This window comes from Macrotis lagotis, chromosome 4, assembly GCF_037893015.1.
Source record: "Macrotis lagotis isolate mMagLag1 chromosome 4, bilby.v1.9.chrom.fasta, whole genome shotgun sequence".
NCBI lineage: Eukaryota > Metazoa > Chordata > Mammalia > Peramelemorphia > Peramelidae > Macrotis > Macrotis lagotis.
In genome coordinates this window covers 75,597,758-75,615,054 of record NC_133661.1, presented here as the reverse complement: position 1 = coordinate 75,615,054, position 17,297 = coordinate 75,597,758, and the positions used below count along the sequence as shown (strand labels likewise).

At 37.3% G+C, this 17,297-nt stretch overlaps 1 long non-coding RNA gene across 1 annotated transcript; it reads right to left on the bottom strand.

The window, feature by feature from the left end:
- Positions 1–8,358: 8,358 nt before the first annotated feature.
- LOC141519919 (uncharacterized) lies at positions 8,359–16,954 on the bottom strand. The gene is made up of 3 exons (XR_012477476.1): positions 16,903–16,954; positions 11,625–11,714; positions 8,359–9,628 (listed from the first exon to the last, which is right to left on the bottom strand). It is a non-coding gene; the product is annotated as an uncharacterized LOC141519919 (long non-coding RNA).
- Positions 16,955–17,297: the final 343 nt, after the last annotated feature.

Sequence of the window (17,297 nt, the reverse complement as noted above, 5' to 3'; positions counted from 1 at the left end):
GGTTACCTTATGAGTGAAATTTTAAAGAGAATTTAAAAGACCCTTTACCCCTCTTCTTTGTTGAGGTAGGAAGCTACAGATATAGAACACTGCATATGATGTCAGATTTATTAATATTCTTGTCCAGTTTTTCCCCTTCTTTTATAATCTTTGTTATAAGGGATGGTTCTCTGGAAAAGGAATTCATTAGGAAATGCAGATAATGCAAACATAAAAGATATTGATAAAAATTTTATTTAAAAAAATAACCTATGGATGCAAACAGATGGTAATTGATTACCAGCAAAGAATTGTGCAAAAATGACAAGAAGTACAGAGTGTCCCAACAGTCTTGGTGCCGTTTTCTGAATATTATTAAAGAAAGGGCCCATCCTATGATCAGAGATTTAGAAGGGACTTTGAACTGGTCTGTTTGGGCTGAATTAGAACCCATGACAGAATAGGCCTCAGTTTTCTCATGTAAAAATGAAGGAATTAGATCAAATTCTGTTTGAGGATCCTTCAACACTAAATTCTGTGTATGGCCACAAAGGAAGGTTGCATCTCCCAATTCTTATCTGGTTATCAAAACTATAAATGGTATGGGATAATCAGGGTTTTATTCCAGTGAGCCAAAATTTAAAGGGAGCTATAAATACTAATACTCCCCAGCAGCATAGACAAAACTGAGTTTAGTACTTGGTTAGTTTTCAAGAAAAATTAGGGGTAAATAGTTGGGAGTCTAGTGCATGACCCAACCTGACTCTCCCATTTTCACCTCTCTAGTTAGCTATCTTTCTCCTGACAATAGGATGCTGATTCAGTTTTTTGCCCCCAATGTGATCCTATCTCTTCCTTATCAGTATCAACTCAACTGAATAGTTCTTATAAAAATTATTTGAAAATGTATGCTGGGCTGCTATGCCAAGAAAATTACTCCATTCAAATTGTGAATCAATATTTCAGCTGGACAGTATGGAAAAGTAAATTATTTTATATGTGTATGCCATTCCCTTTATCTCTTGATCTGTTTATTCTAAATACTCTAGTCTTTCCCTCTATTTCCATATCTATTCCCAGTTTCATTGGGAACCTGCTAGCCATTCATCTTCAGGAAAGAAAATTTTATCAGAATATGACTGTTAGAAGAGACAAACTGCATAGAGTGCTTCAGCTGGAGTTGTAGAATCCCAAGCAAGGGCTAAAAGCAATTTTAAAGGCCATCTAGTCCAACCTCCTCCATTTTATAGATGAATACAATGAGACCCAGGGAAGTCGCTGCAGTTGTTCAAGGTGGCATTTGAAACCAAGTCTTCTAACTCTAGAGTCAATGAATCAGTACTATCACATTCCCATGGTTCAAATCCTTACTCTGGAACTAACCATGGACAAATGATGACTCTGACCCTAAGTGATTGCAGAAATTCCAATAGCAGTGAAATTGCAAGTTTTTGACCTTTGTCTGTTTGGGTTTTCATCTATTAGGTCAATTAACATATTATTTCTGAACCCCTCCTCTGCCCCTACCTTGTTTATGAAAGGAAGAGAGAAAAAAGTCATTCAAGGGCATTCAGCATCTCCTAGAGAGATAGGTATATCCATCTCCATTATCTGGGCTCCACTTTTAATGGCACCTCCATTGCTAATATCTATTAAAGCATATATAAGTATATAACTGTATCAGTATGTCATTTTTCTTCAAATTGTGACTGCAGCATACTATACATCCCCAGGTCATTTTTCCTTTTTGATCTTTTTTCTGGTTTGATTGAATTTCTCTTCTGGTAATGGTTAAAGTCTGTTAGTAACTGTAGAAGTGAAAATCCTGGAGTGCCATCTGCTGGTCAAATGCTTTAACTCACCCTAGAACTCTATAAAAAAATTCCTTGGCTTCATCTCATGCTACAATGCTTCTGCTCATGAGCAAGTCAAGACATCACTTTGTGATGTCATTGTCCTCTTCAAAAATGAAAGACGAAGAATCACAAATATAAGCTTGAAATGGGAAAGGAAAGAGAGTGCTGCAGTTGGAGTCAAGATGAGTTGATTTTGAGTTAGGCCCAGGCCTCCTCTGTACAGTCCAGGTCCTTCCAGTTTCAAAAAAAGGAAGAAAAAAACACTTTGTAAAAACCTAGGCAGTTTTTCCCATTATTATTATTCCCCGAATTTCCAATGTTGGTTCCATTCATAGAAGGTACATATAAGGAAAGGAAACATCAGAAACATCAGAATGGATAGAATGTCAGAGAATCAGAAAAGTTAGATTATTCAGAGCTGGGCAGCATGAAGGAGCCAGATTCAGACCTCTCCTAACTCCATTTCTAGCCTTCTTCCCACTACATCCCACTGCCTCTTTGTTGAATGACCTGATAAGTCATTTCACTTCCCTAGAACTCAATCTCTCCAACTGTAAAAGTGATAAGGTATTTAAACTCCACTGACCTCATGAAGCTGATGTGAAGTAAGAGTTCTGTAAACTTTAAAGTCATCATGATCTATTTTTAAACACTGTTTGAAATAGACTGACAGGCTTAATCCATCTAAATATTTCCCAGATAGAAGAGAAGGTAACCTATCTTAATAACCTCCAAAAGAAATTCTATAACCTCTATGCGACGCCAATTCCTATGGAAAATAAACTATCACAGTCAGGAAATCCTTTACTTTATCTCTAAGTAAATCCCTTATGTTATAGTAGAAATCTCTTATTCCATCTTCTGGGACGCTGAAGAAAAACTGATCACTAAGAGAGGTCAAGAGGCATCGTCAGGAATTTTGGATTAATAGGGCTCCAGAACTAGTATGAAATGTATAAAAATATTAGCAACTGGAGGGGAGAAAAGCATCTAGTGCCCCTTTTCTTTTGTGGGGAGTCCCCAAGTTTAGTTAAAGTTTTATATCACCATTTCTTTAGGATTCAAAAGATTTATAATTTCATCAATTCCATCATTCTCTCCAGTATATCTGAACCCCTCTATACTTGTAATGGATTGGATTGGGGAGAGATTGGTCAGAGAAACCAAAGAAGAGAATGTTAGAAAGCTAAACCAGAGTGATGAAGGCTGGAACAAGTGTTGACTGTGTGAGTAGAGTAGGCATTGGATGAGAGATAGTGATAGAAATATCAAGATTTAAGATCTAATTGGATATATGGGTTGAGGGAGTGTGATGAACTTGGAAGACTGAAAAAATGATGCTGTCTCTTCTCTGGAAATAAAGAAATGGGGAAGAGAGCTGGGTTTGGAAGGAAGGATAATGAGGGCACTTGGATACCTGGAGTCTGAGATGTGTCTGAAACATCCAATTTGAAATATTAATAAGCAGCTGGTCCAATCCCTTATTTAAAAATGAAGAAATTGATGCTCACAGAGGTTGACTTACCCAGGAGCACACAGCCACTAAGTGTCTGAAGAAGGATTTAGACTCTTCCTAATTCCAGACCTAGCTCTTTATCCAATAGGCCATTGTGTCTCTAGAGGCTCAGAAATGAGGGAATGAGGCTCAAAGGAGGAAGCAATTTGCTAAGGTCATCACTAGAAGGAGTCAGAACCAGTACTGGAGGACAGGTTTTTCAACTATGTTCAATGCTTTTATTACTATGTGTAGGAAAGTACTCTGGGCACAAATTGTCAGAAGAACACAGAGAGCAAAATGTATTTTTACATAACAAATTCCCAGTAGTATTGTGAAGCATTTCTCTTTGAAAAAATTTAAATATTTGCTTCTCTGTATTTAGCAAAAATATAAAATAAATTCATGCATCAACACATTCTCTCTGGTAAGAATAGACAACAAGATACATTGCTTTAGGAGTAAAAGGAATATGATGAAAATTGTAGGACCTGGAGAGAATCATTAATGCTTAGATTTGGGCTTTATCTAGAGTCTTCCTGTGAGAATGGAAAGATACTCAAAATATAGGATGGATCAGGTAGAACAGTTATTTTTTTCTTTCACACTCAAAAAAATATATAATATACAAAAATCTAATATGCACATATTGACAATGACAAACATGAGTGTTAACTTATAACTGCTATTTTATTTTCCCTGGTGATTGATTCTTAAAATGTCAAAACATAAGATGTTTTCACCCTCATCCTGGTGTTGTATTGTATGAATAGCTCCCTTAGGCTATATGTGTTTTGTCAGAGCAGGCCAGAGGTTGGGCGCCTCCTCCTATTAATGGTTATCTTCTCCAGAAAGCAGTATAATAACTGTATGACACACTTTTATCAAGGGACCCAACAGGAAGGACCAGGACAAATATAACACCAGAAAGAGCACAGCTCCAAATTCATATAAGGCACCAGAATGGACCTAGCTCTCAGTATGGTTCAATGAAGTATATTCAGTGTACTCCAGACAGAACAATTGTTCATCAAAGGATTCTCTGATTACACTCTTTCCATATTAATTCCAACATCTTATTTCATCAGTATGGTTATTTTTTTACACCACATTGATCATATATTTATGACAAAGTATAGTCTGGGGAGTTGCTCAAAAGGAGTCAACAGTAAAATGTAGTGACCAAGAAACTATTGCAATCCTAGACCATGTATATAAGAAAATACAGTACCCACTGTATGATAGTCTTGCTACATTTTGCTCTGGTTAGATCACATCTGAAATACTCTGTTCATTGCTAGGCACTATATTTTAGAACGGATGCTGATGAGCCGAAGAACATCCAGGGAAGGTCAATTAAGATTGTGAAGGACCTCGAGATATCATAAAAGGATTGGTTAAAGAAACTGGAGGTGTTGAGCCTAGAAAAGTCTTGGAGGGATAGGATAGTGATTTTTCAAGTATTTGAAGGGTTGAGTTATATATATACATACATATGAGGCAAATTTTGACCAAGGTAAGGCAAAAATTCCTATCCATTAAAGCCAGAAAAAGTAAAATGGAAAATCAGAGTAAGTTGTCCCCTCACTTAGAGTCTTCAATAGAGCCTGAATGACTATTTATTGGAGATACTGTAGAGAGGATTATCTGTCAAGTAGAGAGCAAATGATTTAGCCTCTAAGGTCTTTTAGAAATTTGAGCTCATATGAATAAGTAATAGAAAATGGAAGACAACTCCTTCACAGCAGATGCTAAGGTATTTGGAGATAAAGATCATCATTTTTAAAAATAATGTTTACTTTTCAAAAAATTCTGTTTCTAAAACCTCTTTACAAACTTCATTGCCTTTTTGTTAAATGAGGTTAAAAAGTTAAAAATTTTTAAAAGAATCTGCTTTAAAAAAATTTCTAAAAGTAGATATTGCTAAATTGCTAAATGCTTTCTATATATATATGGATATATTCATATATCTATCTATATATATAAAATCTTTGTCTCTCTGACAACTTCCTCCTTCCCCATTTGCAGTCACTAAGATCACAAGTTCAGAGCTCCTTTTTTTCTGATTGCTTTTCTCAACAGTAATGTAAATCTTTCATCATTTACATGAAGTAGGTTAACAGGGAAAGAAGGATTCTCTTCTCCTGGCTTTAGAGGCACCCTGCCAGGAGGGGGTGAGGAAAAGAAAAACTGAAGAGGAGAGATTGATGTGTTCCTTGGAAAACAGGCTTCTTGCTCTGCATCCCTGCCTCATAGGATGTAGCAGGTAGGGACAATAGGGAAAGTAGCAGTTCTACCATTGCCTCTTGAATTGGAAATGGAGAATTTTACAGCCTTTCTGGTTCTGAAAAAAGTTGTCCTCATAAACCAAAAGGGGAAAAAAATCCTTCATTTGTTCGACAGATGTGTTGGAGTTAGACTTTAGGGTCTGATTCTTAAAGCTCCTAAAGAAGTCCCTATTAGCTTCCTGGGAAAGCAGAAATGAATCAGGAATAGAACTTGCTTCCATTATACAGTAAAGGTTTTCTCTGCTTCTTGCTATAGAGAGCTCTAGGAAGCCTCCAGAAGACTCTACCTTTACATCCTTAAACCAATGTTTTCAGGATAACTTACATTTATATAGAGCTTTAATATTAACAAGGTGCTTTCCTCCGTTGCCTAACTGGAGATTTGCAGTAATCACTAGACCAAAAAAAGGGAGGAAATAAGCCTTAATGTAGCACCTGAAGCTGTACTAAGAGCTTTATAATTATTTTTTCTTCTGATCCTCACAACAACCCTGTAGGATAGGGGCTGTCATTATTCCCATTTTACAGATAAAGGAAACTGAGCCACATGATGGTTAAATGACTTGCCCAGGGTCACAGAGTGTAAGTGTGGTGCCCGGATATGAATTCAGGTACAGCCCTTGTAGTTAGTTATTATCAACCACATTTTATGAATGAATCTTCTTGAAAGAAGGGAATGTGTCATTCTTTGACCTTTTATTCCCAGCATGGACACAAAGCCTGACATATAATATATGCTTAATAAATACTTTTTGGTTGATTGATTGATCCATTCCTAATCTATATAAAGGATAGAAGGCAGGACTTGGAAGACATGTTAACCCTGTAACCATAGGTAAGTGGCCAAGGAAAACAGAACTATGGATGAATTCCATTCTGGGAGAACATTCCCATGTGTGGCCTGGGGCGGGGGGGTCATCCCATGGAACACCTTGTGATTCCTGATTCTCTGGGTCAGGGGCCATTCAAAAGTACCAATCCTGGTATGTGTGTTCTACAGGGACTGGTAAGTTCCCTACACCATGGAAATCACAGGTACTTACTCCAAAACACCAGAACTATATTCTATGTTCTATGAATGATAGTAGATTAATTCTTTCTTTTTTGGTCTCTCATCAACTAAAAGGGCTACTTAGATAATAGGAGTTTAATTAATAAATTAATTAATTGATAATTAATTTTACAGATGAAGAAACAGAGGCTCTGAGATCTGAACTAGTCTCTTCCAGCTTCAAGTCCCCTTTTTCCAGCTTCATGAGTTTTGGGGTACTTCTTCAGAGCAGTCACCTAGAATTTCTTAATCTTAGAAGAAAATATTTCTGAACCTTTTTTATATATCCCAGAGTTATGAAAAAAAAACTCTACTGTCACTCATATTTGCTATGAGGCTCTGAAAAATCCCATAATTAGGAGATAAGATAAGCTACCATTGGTAGACATTGAGTCTTGTTCTCTCTGGTACTTATGAAGGTTTTGCCAGTAGCTTCAGCCACGGGCAGGCAAGGTTTTTCTTTGATTCAGACTTTGAGAGAGCTATTGAGCTCTTTCTATGCTCCCATCCAAATGCACCTTATTAGCTGCTAGGGAGTGACTGAGGCACTAGCAAGAACTGTTGTAATAGGAAAATACTGTACTGTTAATAGTAGGAGAGTGTCTGTACATTTTAAATTAAACAGAAATGGCAGTGACTGCGACCATTTAGCACTTTTATTATACAATTATGTGCTGGGAATGAAAATCGTAAATTCTACTGCTATATTAGCCCAAATCATCCTCTTTAAACTGCCAAGATCTCCAGTGAGCAAAATTCCTTAGCAAAAATGTGGACCGGGATTGCCATCTTGTGGGCAATGAAGTAATTACAGGGAAAATCCTTGAAACAGATGGAAGATGGTCAATGAATGGCTAATTCATCTCCCATGCAAACAAATCATTAAGACCTCTCTAGGGAGAAATGGCATAAAAATAATCAACACTATCATTTTTATGATTGCAGAAGTGGAACAATCCCTACAAGATTTACATAACTGGGGCAGCTAGGTGGCACAGTGCATAGAGCACCAGACCTGGAGTCAGGAGTACCTGAGTTCAAATCTGGTCTCAGACACTTAAAAATTACCTAACTGTGTGGCCTTGGGCAAGTCACTTCACCCCATTACCTTGCAAAAAAACTTTAAAAAAGATTTACATAACTGTTTCACTAATAAACTAAGAGTGTATTGTGTTTTTGTGTTGGAGGGAGAATCATCTTGCTAGCATTCTGTAGCCAACTTAAAAGCTTACTCTATTACTTAAATATGTTTCTGCATTTTTCCCCTAAAGAAACTGCTGACATAAATTTAAATTCAAGGGCATAATGACCTGAAGCTGTAAATACTAGCTCTGAGTTCTTTTATTCTTTGCAAATAATCTTTTAAAATAGAAGAAATAAATAGGGTACCTAAATGTCTTCTTTTGCTTAACTATTTTTTTCATTCACTTTGTTGTTTTCAAATCTGAACCAGGGAAGGGAATAAAGAGAAAATAGTGAATAGACATTGTTCAGTGTATAGTACAATTTAATTTCAAGGGAAAAAAAATTGAAAATTCCTTTCTATATTTGTAGCCAGGCTATAACCAGTTTAAATTGTGTCTTGTCAATCCTCTATGTTGAATTATATATTTTATTTTTATAATAATCAAACTTGTTTTTAAATTGAATAAAAATTAACAATAGCTTGAAGGAATTATTAAAGTCATATTTATAAATTTTTTAATGATGAAAAGCTGAAAGGAATAATCAATCCAAACAGATTGTGGGACTTCACATTGGAGGCAACCTTAGAAACCATATAGTAAAATTTTGAAGCTTTCAGGACACAGAGCTGGAAGCGATAGCTGCCCCTTTAAATGACAGCGACAAGATTGAAGATGATCTTGACAGTCAAGAATTTTAGGATGAATCTAATAAACATGGGATATTCTTACACTTGGGACCAATTTCCCAAATACAAGATACAGGTAATATGGTCTGAAATAACTTTGTCTGAAAAATATCTGGGGATTTGTTGAAAAGGACTTTCACTATGACTCAATAGTGTGATATGGCAGCCAAAAAAAGCTAATTTGAACTTAAGCTGTTTTTAGAGAAACACAAAAAGATTGACTGAGGAATCTTGTAGGCTCCAGTATGGCAGTGGTTCTCTCTGATTTCTTGCGATCAGTCAAAGTCTTCCTGGAAATCAGCATGGGCACTGTGGTGCTGGAACCATATAGGAAATATGTCCCCAAGACCTGGAAGGACTTTGCAGAGTTTATTCTATGTGATTCTATAATGGCATCAAGTTTTATAGAATCATCAAAAACATCATTGTCCAGGGTAGTGATCCAAAAAAACCAGGCAAAGGTGATGTATTTACAATGGCAAGCATTTTGCAGATGAAATTACCCAGAGTTGAAATTCATAAGGGATGGAATTCTTTCAGTGGTTCATGCACAGCCAGACAACAATGGTGTCGATTCTTTGTGACTTTGGCTCCCAACCAATGGCTTGATGGTAAGCTTGCCATTTTTGGCTTTATATGCCAGGGTATAAGGATGGTGAATCAAGTGAATAAAATAAAAGCCCAGGACTATCCTATTGATGTTGTAAAGATTAGCAAAATCTACTCATCTGAATAAAAGCAGAGTCTTGGCAGATTCTTCCAATTCCAAAAAATTCCATTGTCTGTTCCTTGGAGATTACTCGTCCAGCCAGTCCCTAGGAAACCTGTGAATATCAGGACAAAATGACCTCCACACTCTGATTTATCTGTTCTTCATTTGAGTCACTGTTGAACTTAGCTCTGTAGTTTCAGCTTTGTCCTGCATATTTCGCCCAGTGTCTCACATGCACCAGAGATGAGAGTGAATTTTAACAAGGCACTTCTTTCCTTCTTCTCAGCACATAAATGTCAAAACCCTTGTACGTTACCCACATTATTGCCATTGAGCAGAACAGTTCTCTCCTGTATTTGTCATTTCTGATTCATCTGGAGGAAAATGAAAAAGAATCAGGACATATTGTTGAGAGACAAAGACAGAGAGAAATACAACTACCAATTATAAGGAAGCTATGGAATCCTCTATTCCCAAATTTATGATCCTATCATCCTAAAATGAATATGAATTAATTTTCTTCCACTTCTGGAAATCCCAGCTAAGCCAAGAACTCAATGTGAGCAATCTAATAGTCTTAATATACTCTGCCAGAAGCATGTCAGACCACTTCTGGAATATGTGTCAATCTGGGACACTAAAGTTGATGAAGGACATTGACAAGATGGAACATAATCCAGAAGAATAAAGCCCAAATGGTGAATGGTCTTGAATCTGTATCATGTAATGCTTGGTTAAAGACTTTGGAGATATTAAAACTGGGGAGGGACATGAGAACCATTCAAGTAGTGCTTGATTTCATAGGACAGAATTAGGAATAACTAGTGGAAGCTGCAAAAGAAGCAAATATAACCTTAATGTCCTAATAGTTAGTAGAATTGACATTTGTAGAATTGACTGCCTTGAAAAGTAATGGGTTTCCAGCCCTACAAGCAGAAACTGAATGATAAATTATCAAGAATGTTGAAGTTATGATCTCTTTGGAGGTATGGATTAAACCAGGAGGCTAAGGCTTCTGTGATTCTGTGAGGGTCCAACTTTTATATTTCAGTTGAGGAAACGATGATTCGGAAATAAAATTCAGATTGGTAATGGCAGGTTGAAACTATGGACCAAGATGAAATTGAATAAGGGGCAAATGTAAAGTTCTACCTTGAGGTTCAAAGAATCAATTGTATAAGCAGAACTATAATAGTTAACATTTATATGACTCTCAAGGTTTGGAAAGTGGCTTACAAATATTATCTCATTTTATCCTCACAACAATCTTGAGGTGTAGCAGCTATTATAATTATATTATTATAACATGACACAATATAATATAGTAATATATAAAATCATATATTATTATAGCATTCTTTATATAATTGCATAGTATAATAACCATAAATAGGAATATGTGCTCCTGAGGAAAGAAGAGGTGAGGGTGACAAGATTACCAAGGGTACAGGTGTTTAAGGGAGAAAACACGAAAACCTGACCCCTGTTAATGGAATAGCCATGACTAGAGAAGGGTCAGTGGGGTTAGTGGGGACTAACTAGTAGTCAGTTAGAGGAAAGGGTTAATGATATGACTACGAAGAGGAAAGAGCATAAATCAGGAGGAGGCCATTGCCACCAAGGATAGTTCCAGATGGGAAGGAGCTCATCTGAAATGCAAGAATAGGAGAGCAGCTCAAGACATTGCTGCTAGCATTTTCTAAGTTTCAGTCTCCTGGGGCAGTGTCAAGTAGCTGCCCTACTTTTATAGCTCTGTGTACACATGCAAAATGAAACTGGTCTTATTTAGAAGCACTTTATATGAAAAAGATTTTGTGGACCTGGCTTACTGCAAGTGCAGTGTGAACTATTGGTATAATTTAGCTACTAAAAAAAACTAACACATTCTTAGGACCACCACAGTTGCCAGGATACAGGAATTAATAATTCCGTTGTATGATGATTAGAAAAATTCTGAGGGCTGAGTTTTAAAAATAGTTTTGATAAATTGAATTTAGAGAAAGGTGATGAAAATGGTGAGCAGCCATTTGACTATATTATATATAAAGAACAATTAAAGGCACTAGGGTATATTTAGGCTGGAAAAATAAAGACTTATTGGGAGAAAGGATTGCCATCTTTGAATAGCTAAAGTGCTATTATGGTCTTATCATGTGAAAGGGGGAATAGAAGCTGTACTGATGTCAAGAAGGTCTGAGTTCAAAGTCAACCTCAGACACAAACTGTATGACTCTGGGCAAGTCATTTAACCTATGTCTGCCTCAGTTTCCTCATATGAAAAATGTGAGGATCAAATGGAATATAATATGGAAAAAGTCTTTAATACACAACACTGGATTTGATAGCTTAGACCTGGGTTTGAATCCTTACCCTGGTACTTGTGACTTCAACAAGTCATTGATCTGTTTCTTCATCTGTAAAGTGAAACCCTTCCATTTCTAAATCTATGACCTTTTGATCCTATGATAAATATGAGGAAAAAACAAACAGTTACTTTTCTTTCACTTGGGAAAATCAGTTCTTGCCCTAGTGGTGACACAAACTCATTGGGCAATCTATCAGGTTTTATAATTCTAGTCCTAAATCTACCTTGGACAATGAGACCTTGAAAAAATCCCTTCCCTGGACCTCAGTCTCCCTCATCTACAAAGGGAAGAGGGCTCCACCGGATGATCTCTAAGCCCCTTCCAGCTCTAACATTCTGTGGTTAAATCATTGCAATGATTTCTCTTCTTCCAGTGGCTGTCTCTTTTCCTAATAGGTCCTAAGACAGGTCCTACAGTACCTCATTGACTTTTCAGTAACCAGGTTATCACTCATATCACCAATTAATTGACTACAATTGATATTTATAACAGCCAGTGCATGATCAGACAAAAGTTGCTGCCTGTTCTTTGTGACTTGGGTCCCCACCAATGGTTTGGTAGGATGCACACCTTTTTTTCTGGCCAAGTGTGCCAGAATAAAGGGATGATTAATCAAGTGGATAGGGTAGACTCAAATGCCTAGGACAGTTCAGTTAACTGACACTGATAGTTAAATGACAGGTTGAAAGTTTGCAAAGTACTCTTTCTCCCCTGTATCTTTTGAGTCTTACCATATTCCTGTGATACAATACTATGGGTAGTATTATCTAAGGATGAACAAATGAAGGTTCAAAAATGTTAATAGGTCCATAATATGTCCAAAAATGTCCATAGTCACACAGCTAATAAGTCAGGATTTGAATCCAGATTTTCTACCTTCAAATTCAGAATTCTTTGTCCTATGAAATACTGTAATACTCAAAAATGTTAGTTGAATGACCATGGTAAGGTTTGAGGAGTGAAATGGCATCTTAACCCTTTTTGTTTTTTATTTTTTGGTTTTTTAAAGTAGTTTTTAATACAGCATGAATTCTATAGGGAAGCTGTAATTAGTATCCAGGAGATAAGGCACATGCTGGAATGCCAACCTATGGACACTTTGGCTGAGAGATCAGGGCAGACTGGGCCACCTCCTCTGTGCACCCCCTAAGCCTTTGTCTGTAGGTCTTGTTTGTCTTTTAGCTGTATACACACACATATTAACAGATATAGACATGGGACAAGGAGTCAATACATGAAGGCAACTGAGGCTGACAAAGGTCAGTGGGGAACAGATGACAAGAGAATCAGAAAGTCCTTTCCCCACCTCAACAACCCCAAGACTAATCATTACGTTAACTTTCTTAAAGCTCTAAGAACTCATAAACTACATCTTAGCCCTTTTTAAAGTCATATATTGGTATATAGTTAAATTCTCCCTCTTGCCTCCTTATCTGATGTGAATAGCAGTCAGAGATTAAAGACCACCCCCCCAGAGGAATCTTAAAGATTGACTAGACTAGACCTACTCCCTCATTTTACAGATGAGGAAACTGAGACCTGGAGAGATTAACTGAGTTACTCACCATCACACAGGTAGTATATAGTACTACAGTTATATTTAGTACTTCAGCTCATCTGTCCCCAAATCCTTGCCCCACATAGTAGGGATTAATAATTTGTTGAGTTAGTTAATAGCTTGTTTTCAGACTGACAAACTTCCTAAATATTTGTACTAAAGGGAGACTTGGGTCCTGGGCATCTGAGGGATGAATCCCTAGCCTGAAAGAGTTACAGAGGAGCAGGCCCTAAGACTTTCATTCCAATAAAATGCTTAGCTGAGATTCTAAGAACTGAAGCAGGAACGATAACTGATAAAGTCATCAGAAAACACAACTTAGCCGGGTAAACTATATTTATCTGTTAGCAATTTGGCTGGCCTAAATCCCCAGGATCTTCATTTATCACCAGAGAAAAATGTCTCATTTCAGAACAATAATGCTGGAACTGTCAAGTGAGCCCCCGTGTTAAACTCAGGTTTCTTGGGTAGACAACAGTACCAATTATGGAAAGGAAGGGACCCAGAAAGAGCTTCTTTTCATCATGGGGATGCATTGTTCTCTCCTGATAACACAAAACGTGATGGCACGTATATGGGCTATCAGAGAGAAATGGTACAAGGAAATTACCCAGAGAAAGACAAGAGTTTCTACCCCCAAGCATCCATTCTGATGAAGAAGCCTTTGGCACCACAAAAAGAGAGGTGAAACAGAGTTTAATGTTCTCATTAAAGAATCAAGCCTTTCTTCCTTCACCTCGGGGAAATGTCTCAGCTCACAGAGTTTCCTAGATTGCAAGGAAGAGCCAAGTTTCCATTTATTAACAAGTCTGAAAGGCTTGTCTTCCATTTGCAAGTGCTGTGATGTGTTAGAACACCCAGGAAAGCAATTTGTGTAGGGAGCATTAAAGCAGAGACTAGGAGGCAAAATAGAGTGGAAATGGTTGGTTACCATAATTATCAAAGCCAGATATATATATATATATATATATATATATATATATATATATATATATATATATATATACACATATATACATAAAGTGAGGAAGGCCATGGCATCATAGATAGAGAGCTGGCCTCAGTCAGGAAGATTCAGATTCAATTCCAACTCCTAAAAGTGGCATTCAAAGACTTCCGCAATTTCCTTCCAACCTGCCTTCCCAAATAACAACAAATCCCCTGAAATGATTGCATTATTTCAATTCACTCTGCCTATTCCCATTGGGTTGGAACCACTTACATATTTCACATTATTATAACTTTGAACAGTGCAAATGCAAATATAGACAAGCACTCCAGGGGATTCATTATTTATACTAACCAGGACCTAGTTGTAATTATAATAATAGCTAGCATTTATATTGCCAGCCACTCTGTTAAGTTCTTTACAAATAGTATCTCACTCGATTCTCACAATCTGGGAAATAGGTGGTATTATCCTCCCCATTTTAGGAATGAGGAAACTGAGATAAACAGAAGTGAAGTGACTTATTTGCCCAGGGTCACACAGTGACCCTGACTCCAGATTTAATGCTATATTCACTATGTCACCTGACTGAACACTCCTTTATGAAAGTCAAAGTGGGTAGGAAGATGTCGAGGTAGGAAAAGTACTGGACTTGAAAAAAATGGAAGATTTGAGTCTAAATTCTATTTCTAACATTATTGCTGTGTGATCCTGGGCTTAACCTCTTCGTGTCCCTAGATAATTCCCTAAGACTATAAGTTTCATGTATAGGTGGAGGAAGTTACTTGCCAGAAGGTTCCTACACAAATGAACTAAAGATGCATCAATAGGAAATGCATCTATGAGGCAGAAGTATTTCATAAGCTTTCAGTCATGTCCCATGAGGGCACATTGTAGGACCAGAAAAACAAGATAGAGTTATAACTAAGGTACGGTAAATGGAGTTTTATATCAAGATGCTGAAATTTATAGGGTGCCGGCAATACTTTCAGTACTGCATAAGTGTACAAATAACTCATCTCAGCAACGAGTTAGCAAGAATGATTAAATCAAGAAGATGGTTTTCCTTTCTGGTGGGAACAGTATACTAGATGAGCTTCAACCAGGCCTGACTCCATTCTGATCCTCCCTCCTCCCACAATAGAGGTCTCACAATGTCGCAGAGTCCCTTCACACATTATTCCTCACAGAATTAAAAAAAAATATTTTGTGCTGCTTGCCTCATGTATAAAAAGGGTTTTAGTTATGACTCTCTTGTGAAACAGACAAACCAGGTTCTTATTCTGACTCTGAGACCAAAAATTCCATTCCTCTGGGCCTCAGTTTCCTCCTTTTAAAATGAGGGAATTAGGCTAGGTAGCCCAGATCCAACACCTCTATTTTTATTTTGTGAAATTGGATTATTTCATCTTAAACCATGGAAAAACAATCCAGTAAAAAATAATGGAGAAAATTAAGTTCATTGTTCAACTGGGGAACTGGATAATGACTAGAGGAAGCCGAGAGCACCATCTATTAGGAAATCGACTATTGCTTCAAGTTCCAGTACTGGGACTTACTAGCTCTTTGATCACTGGCAAGTCATTTGATTATGCTGAGCCTGTCTCTTCATCATTAAAATGAGGGTTAAGAAAAGCAACCTTATGTAGGAAGAGGGATGGAGCCTGCAGTTAATTCCTAGGAACAATATTATGTTATAAATGAAACAACTGAACCAACAACATCACTACATGTTCTTATAATGCTGTGACAGGGGATTTGGTTATACTGTATTACAGGCATTTCAAAATAATGCCATAGTTGGTTAAATGCTATATGCAACCTGCCTTTTACAGGTAATAGAAAAAGTAAGGCAAACAATAGAAATACAAGGGGAAATGCAAAACAAAAAGAGAGAGGCACAAGGTGGTATGGAGAGTTCAGATGTATGTATCTCTTTACAGCTGGCAAAGTACTTCCCCCATGACAACTTTGTGACATGTGAAGGTAATTATCACTTTTTCCTATTTTGTCGTTGTATTGTTGAGTTGTATCCAACTCTTTGGCACCTCACTGGGGGTTTCCTTGACAAAGATACTGGAGTGATTTGCCATTTTCTTCTTCAGCTCATTTTTACAGATGAGGAAAATGAGGTGAACAGGGTTGAGTAACTTGCCCAGGGACACAGCTAGTGTCTGAGGTCAGATGAGTCTTCCTGACTCCATGTTCAACCCTCTAGCTGTCCATTTTACATATGAGCAAACTGAGACTCAGAGTTCCCTGAAGAGAGGCAGTATGGATAGTGGATAGAGCACTTGGCTCGCAGTTTGAATGATCTGGGCTCAAATTCCACTTCAGACACTTACTAACTAAGTGGTTGAGGGGTACATCATTAAAAACATATCCCTGTGCCTCACTTTCCTCATCTGTAAAATGAAATCATTGAATTTGATGACCTCAAAGATTCCTTCTAGCTCTAAATCTAGGATCCTATCACAGAGCTGAGACTCAAACCTAGACCTTCTGACTTCTGGTTAAGTGCTTTCCACATTACTCCAATGAGTTAGTGAGACTGACTTTGGAACGGGTTATTTTTTAATTCCATCCATCACAGGCAGACTTTGATTGACCGATTCTTCATAAGCTAATTTAGAGCAAGGACCAGTCATTTTTCACCTTTATTTCCTCAGCATCCACCAAGGTGTCTTGCTTATAGTAAATACCAACTAATATTTGTTGAATTATTCATTTCTTCAGACTTCTCCATTATTACCAATAGTCAGTATCTCGTCTTACCTCTGCCATCTAGTGGTGAAATAGGGAAGCTGCAGGGCAGTAAACCTAAACCTAAAAAGAGGAGACAGAGAATCATAGATTCAGAGTTTGACAGATCCTTCCAGGTCATCTTGTCCAAACCTTAATGACTTGGTCAAGGTCTCTCATGGGATACAGAAAGGGATAGAGGGGAAATTCAAATTCAAGTCATCCTCTCTTGACTACAAACCTTCCAGTGCCTTGTAGTCAAGTCATTGTTAAGTCATATCTGACTCTTCATGACCCCATTTGGGGATTTTCTCAGAAAAGAAACTAGAGTAGTTTGTCATTCTCCAGCTCATTTTACAGCTAAGGAAACTGAGACAAAAGCATCAAATGGCTTACCCAAGGACATACAACTAGTAACATATTTGAAT